The sequence below is a fragment of the Panthera uncia genome, chromosome A2, assembly GCF_023721935.1.
Source record: "Panthera uncia isolate 11264 chromosome A2, Puncia_PCG_1.0, whole genome shotgun sequence".
Classification (NCBI taxonomy): domain Eukaryota; kingdom Metazoa; phylum Chordata; class Mammalia; order Carnivora; family Felidae; genus Panthera; species Panthera uncia.
The window spans coordinates 85,498,902-85,506,375 of record NC_064816.1 but is presented as its reverse complement, the minus strand read 5'-3'; positions in this window follow the sequence as shown (position 1 = coordinate 85,506,375).

Below are 7,474 nucleotides of genomic sequence, written 5' to 3'. Positions count from 1 at the left end.
ATAACTGTTATATATATGATATATATAACAGTTATATATATAATATTGTATTATGTTATATATATATAACTGTTATATATATATAACAGTATATATACTATATATATATACACACACACATTTTTTCACTAAGATATGGATATGTATATATATATTTCACTAAGATATATATATATTTCACTAAGATATATATATTATGAAAAGAAAGCAGAAAATGAAAATCAAAATATTTCAGCTGATGAAGATCACTCCCACTCAAAATAAACAATATTAAAAAAAGGAAAGGCAAAACAAAAGGAAATCAGACAACATAAAGAAAAAATATACCATTATATATACAGTACATAGAGTACATAATAATATGATTAATTTTTGTCAAAATAAATTAGTCACATTGAATAAATGGGCTTAACTGACTGATGAAAAGATAAACATTTTCAAATTGGCTCATAAAGTAAAAGTCAATTATATGCTGTTTCATGAAACAAACCTAAAAGGATGTCATTCAGAAAGCTAAAAATAAAAGAATGGGCAAAAATGTATTAGGAAATGTAAACGATAAGGAAGCAACTGGTTGTGATCCTGATAACAAATAAGGTAGAATAGGTGAAAAACTTTCAACGAGGCAGTTTATAATACCAAAGGCCACAATACACAATGGAGAACTGGGGTTATCTATGGACCAAATATCAGAACAACTGACTTTATACAGTAGGACCTATAGATGATGCAAAAGAAATAGGTAACCATTAAAGTAGGAAACTACTACTCAGTGCAATGGAAATCAGGGGATAAAAAAAGGTTAAAGAATTAAGCAACACAGTCTCAAGGACAGACCTTATGGAAATACACAGAATAATAGGAAGAGTACCTTCATCTGAAATGTATAAAAAATAGGCATTTAAATGGACCATATACTTCATCCCTGAAATGTCCCATACTTCTTTTTTAAAATTTATTTTAAATGTTTCTATTTATTTATTTTTGATAGAGAGAGAGTGAATGTGTATGTGTGGGGGAGGGGCCGAGAGAAAGAGAGAGAGAGAGAGAGAAAGAGAGAGAGAGAATCATAAGGAGGCTCCCTGCTATCAGCCCAGAGCCCGTGGAGGGGCCAGATTCCGTGAACTGTGAGATCATCACCTGAGCCTATATCAAGAGTTGGGTGCTTAACCACTGGGCCACCCAGGCGCTCCTCCCATATTTCTGTTAAGTATAAAGATTACAAACCATATTCTCTTACAAGGGTACAATGGATTTGGAAAATAACACAATTTAACATTAAACAGTAACAATAACAAGATTTCTTTCTCCTGGGATTAAAAAGAACAGATTATTTCATCTTAACAAGAGAAAGATAAAATAAAAAATAAATATACAGAATTTCTGAAAAATAGGAATTCAACCCTACATATCAGATAGTATTGGCCCTAATTAAAATGATAATCAAAAGAAAATGTATAGCTTTACATGAGTGTGAGCTCCATTTTGTGTGTGTGTGTGTATGCTATTTTTTGTATTTGAAATGCTCTATAACAAAAGTAATTTTTAAAAAGGAAGGCATTTATTGTCCATTCAAGTTTGGAAAATAAAATTCCCATCACACATGTGAATTATAATATATACCTAAATCTGTTCTCTAGGCCTCTAATTGTTTTGCTTCATTATCTATTCACTAGCCAATACCTCACTGTTTTGTTTTTTTTTTTAATATTTATTTATTTTTGTGAGAGAGAGAGAGAGAGAGACAGAGACAGAGCATGAGCTGGAGGGGCAGAGAGAGGGAGACACAGAACCTGAAGCAGGCTCCAGGCTCTGAGCTGTCAGCACAGAGCCTGACACGGGGCTCGAACTCACAAACTGTGAGGTCATGAGCTGAGCAGGAGTTGGACGCTTAACCAACTGAGCCACCCAGGTACTCCATACCTCACTGTTTTAATACCATAAATTTATGTTTTTTTTTTAATATTATGTTTTAACAGTTAATATTGGTAGATCATCATTTTTAATACTGGGCAAGCTATCAATAATACACTTATAACTTTATTATGGACAGCTTGTCTTTTATTCTAATTAGTGAAATGTTAATTTCTTAATACTTTTGAAATGGTCATGTTTTTGTCTTCTAAAATTGGCTCTAAGAGCACCTGGGTGGCTCAGTAGGCCAAGTGTGGACTGACTCTTGGTTTCAGCTCAGATCATGATCTCACAGTTCGTGCATTCAAGCCTTGCATCAAGCTCCGTGCTGACAGTGCTATAGGGTCCTGCTTGGGATTCTCTCTCCTTCTCTCTCGGCACACCCTGCTCTCTCTCTGTCTCAAAATAATGAAATTAAAAAAATAAATAAATAAAAATGGCTCTTTTCTTAGTAGTTTTAAACATAATAAAAGTAGAGATAATTTTTTAAATATGTGTATAATCATAGACTTTTTTTTTTTTTTTTTAATTTTTGGGACAGAGAGAGACAGAGCATGAACTGGGGAGGGGCAGAGAGAGAGGGAGACACAGAATCGGAAACAGGCTCCAGGCTCCGAGCCATCAGCCCAGAGCCTGATGCGGGGCTCGAACTCACAGACCGCGAGATCGTGACCTGGCTGAAGTCGGACGCTTAACCGACTGCGCCACCCAGGCGCCCCTATAATCATAGACTTTTAATGTGGACATTATCAGAAGACACATGAGTAAAAGTTGGGAAGTAAAACTTTGTTTACATAGGAAAGATAATTTTACTGAGGTGGTAAGAATGCAAATTTTTAGTAGTAGTATAGTATAGTGGTTTATTTTTCTTTACTAAGTTAAAAGTAAATAAAATTTAAAACCTTGAACTGTTTTATGATTGTTTTTTCAAAAGATAATTCAAGTGAAAGTATATCTGTGCTTTAAGGGTCAGAATGATTATAAACTTAGAAGAACAGGATTCCATTTTAGATTGTAACTGAGAAAAATAATAGTTCCATGTGTTAAATTGGGCAGTTTGGAAAATGGCATTTTTCATTCTGATAAGTAAGATTCGATTTGGTTTATTTCTGCAGCATGGGGCTAAGGATGCAGATTAGGAAATGACCCAGTGGCCCCGTTAGTACACAAGCAGATCCAGGCAAATGAAAAATGTGTGACTTAAGTCACTTAACATTAAGTTTCCTTGCATGTAAAATGACAATAATGTTGTTCATCATAATTATTATTATCACAATTGAGTTAGACTAAGAATTTAACAACCTGGCCTGTTTTAAACCTTTGAGATTTACTTTGTTACTAAATCATTTAAATCACAGTTATGTGAAAGTCTTTCTCTTGATCAACAAAGGTCACTGTCCACTATACCCATCTCCACTTTGCTGTGGGCAAACATGGTGGGCATTTTTTTTTTTTTTTTTGTCATAACGTGAAATTAATTGTATCCGCAAACCACTGGACGTAACACATTCGTTATATCTTCATTTCTGAGTAAAGCAAGGGGAAAGAAGAGAAAAAATATTCAAAGAATGAAAATCAGCATTCTCTTAACTGCTTCATATTTTACTTTTTTTTTCAATGGAAAAATAGGCAGCATCCTACAGTTAAAGAAATATTAGAGGCACAAATACAGTAGGGCAGGAAATTATGAATTTTCTCCTATTTGTGGAAACTGATAGTTTAAGTCTGTCCAAAACAAACCTCAGTGTTTAGGAAAGAAATTCTATCGATGCATTTATTTGAAAGGTATTTTTATAAGATCTGTAAGACTCTGTGGGTTATTTTGGAAAATGTTCCCCATTTTTAGGGATCCTGATTTCATTGTGGCTAAGTAGCTATATATGACCTTGAACAAAGCAGAAGCTTGGAATGCCTTCGTGTTGTCTACATGGGCCTGTTCTCTCCAGTTACTGCACAAAGGAATAGTTTAATTCCACTTGGAATACAGGTATGTTTGAGTTTCAGGAAATAATAGAGTACTGTTGATTTGTTGTGAACTAGAACAAATAAGCCACAAGAGGGCATATTTTCTTGGTTTCATCACCCTTATACAAATAAGGCTTGCCTGGATTGGTTTCACGGGAATCCCTCCCCTCCCCCATTTTCTTACAAGAATACACGATTTCTGAAGTATGCTCTGAGAGAGGGGTGGTGGTGGTGGCATGAGGTATTCAGAAAAGCAAACTCAAAGGTGATTTTTTTTTTTTCTTATATGATATGTAAGAAAGGTGTTTATTTTTCCTTAAAATCCTTCCTGGGGGATTGTTTGTTGATGTAAGAATACTGTTAAAAAAAGAAAAAAGAAACAACAACAGAGAGTCATTTACGTGACTATCAACTCCTCCATCCAACAGCTATGCGGACTCCTATATCAGGCACAGAAAGCCTTCCCAACCTCTAGTGAATGTTCATAGCCAAGGAGGTTTTCTTTTCTGAGGTCTCAGGACTTGGGCCAAAGGGGTTGGGTTGTGTTTTTATTTTTATTTTGAAGTGCATTCCTGCTGAATTTAATTATTCACCACACCCCAAACCAGCTAAGTAAATATAACCTTAAGATTCTGGCTTGGAAAGGTTTTGAAAAATAGCTGATTTTTTTTTTTTTTCCTTCTTCTTCTTCAAGTAAAGTCTCTATAGCAGGGTACTGTATTATAGAGGGCAGAGAGCAAGAGTTAGAAAGTCCTGGGTGATTACTCCATCTTCTTGGCTTTGGTTCCCTCATCTATCCCATGAGGGCCAAAAGGTCTCTGAGGCCTCTCCCAACTCTGAATGTTTATGATTATTTACGATGTTAAAAGAGTTTAAAACTCAGAGACATTAAGCAAAGTTCTGACAGTTTTACATTCTGATTAACCAACCATAAACCCTCTTCTGTCTTTACTTAATGATGAGAAGCAGAGATACATTGACTTCTGAGAGTTCTGTGTATGTGTAATGAATGCTGAAGTAAAGATGAAAGGTGTGTTCTTTTCCATCACTAAGCATGATCTAATGATCATGATATGTAACTAGCTAATGATCCTGTGATGAGTGGATTGCCATTATCAGATGAAACAAATGGGGGAAAAAAACATATCTGAAATTTATATGGGGAAAACACCTGATAGAAGAGGAGTAAGTGGGTGAGGTGCTTCAACTCATGCCATCACTTGATCCAATTAGAAATAAACTAATATAGACTCCACTTTTCTCAATTGAGTATAACAATATTTATCTGTCAGTACAGATACGTTAGTATGTATGTGGGAAAACATTCATAAAGCAGTATTTATTATAAGGCAGAGAGGTTTTATATCTGACCAAGGTAGGACTAGTTTTATTCATATAAATACTGATTGGTTTGAGTTTTATCTTCATTTTCCTTGTCTCTGTACATAGAATGTTGCAGTTGATTTTATCAGCCTTTTTTTTTCTTTCAAACTCACCAAATTTTCTTTCTTTCCTTTTCTTTTTGTGAATAGAAGAAAGTATAGAGAGAACTAGGATTATAGATTTTTTGTTGGGAAAGAACAACAAGCTACTACCTTCTGCTGAAAGTGCAGCCAAATTCTCTGAGATCCTGCTACATTTAAATTCTGGACCCAGTGATTATCTTTCTTCTGTCTTCTTGGCAGAGTTAGCTATATGTGGAGTTGGAGAAGCCCGGAATATACCTATTCTACTCTTACCCATCCTTGCTGCCTTTTCTAGTGGTTCCCGACATAGATTGACAATTCTTGAAGTTGTACTGCTAGAACTTTATTCTTTGGCTTCATTAAGTATTAAAATGTAATCCTTTGAGAAATAGTGTACTTCACATAATCTAACATGTATCTTCTACTACATTATGTATTAAAATGTAGGGTTTTTTTTTGAAAAATAGTGTATTTCATATAACCTAACACATATATACTACCATACAGTAAAAATGACTTACTTAAATTCTGAGTGCTAATGGAGATGGGTAAGGGGCGGTATGTCACAGAGGAGCAGCCTGGGCCCTCTAGACAAGTTTACTTACTCAAAATTTTTTCCACGCACCTAGAAAGTACTTTGTTCTTTTCTTCCTTTGCTTTCTGTTTTTTTTTTTTTTTTTTTTTTTTTTCCTTTTTTCTCCCAGGATGAAACAGGGATACAGCCGCAATTAGGTAGTTCTAACTGATGATACACACAACTCTTTCAGTGTAATTAAGGATCACTTGTCGAATCACAGATAGTCACCCTTGGAGATACACTAAACTCTGTAATACACCTTACATTTTAACAAAACTTAACGTAAAAAAGATTTTTCCCCCCCAGGTGTTATTGCAAGGATTTAGATAGGGTATTAGCCCTTCCGGACAGATTACCAAACTGCTTTTGAGGACAACGGATCTCAAACTCCTGGAAAGGACTGTAAAACCATGCTGAGGAGATCTTGTAGGGTTAGGAGAAGTTCAGAAATAAATGCAGTGGCTGATTATCATCATTATAGCCACTGTTTTCAGTAACTAATTTAACCCCCAGATATTTGCTACACACCTACCATATGCAAGACACTCAGAGAAGTGCCCTGGGGACTACAAAGCCATGGACACAGCTGAGGCCATTTATCACAACTTTGGGCAGCGCGGTTGATTCCGCCTGCTGCGTGCTCAGAGCAATTAAAAGAAGGAAAGCACAGAACCCAATTTCCAGATGTTGTCTTCCCATGGTATGTTCAGGATGCCCTGGTAAATGCAGCCTGAATTTCAAGTCAGTGGAATCTGAACTAAACCAGTTTGATACACATGCATAGGCATTGTTTCAGCGGCTGGAACAACAAAGCTAAAAAACAGCTGACACTCGTGTATGAGCTGAGGACACATGCATAACTAATTACGACATAACATCAAACGGGCTTATAAGAGTATTGAAATCAAAGTGCTTTGGGGAAATGGGAGGGAATGATTAATTTTTTAGGAGTTTTGTGGAAAAGGTTGAAATAGTAGCAAAGGGAGATGCTGTCTGGCTTGGGTCTACTAAGATTGGATTTTTGACAGGAGGGAAAAAGGGGAAATCCAGTTAGCTGCAATTCTAGTTAAACAGAATAGTCTGGCCAATAAACCCACAAAATTATTAGACAATAAGTAGAGAGATTTTAAAAGTCAAAAACTACTTATCATGGACCCACTATGTGCAAAACCCTAAGCTATGCTGTGGGAGATAAAAGAGGTATTCTGTCCCTACAATAAGCTAGCAATTTGGATGGAAGGGCATTGGCATAAACAAATAATATAAAATGCATAGAAAATGCGATAAGCACACCGAGGGTATGGTTAATTACAAAAACAAGTGCTATAACATCAAATACAAAGCATTCCAAAAAAAAAGTTGCTACAGGTCGGAACAGTCAGTAGGGACTTAAATTTTCCTGTATCTAAAGAGGAAAATTATGGGGTTGGTTGGTTGAAAGTCAAAACCAAGGTTACAGAAATGGGGCAGCATGAGACACAGGAAAGAACGTTGGTCAGAGTTAGGAAACTTGAGTCCCTCCTGAGCCCGCTCTGCCACTAACCATCTGCAA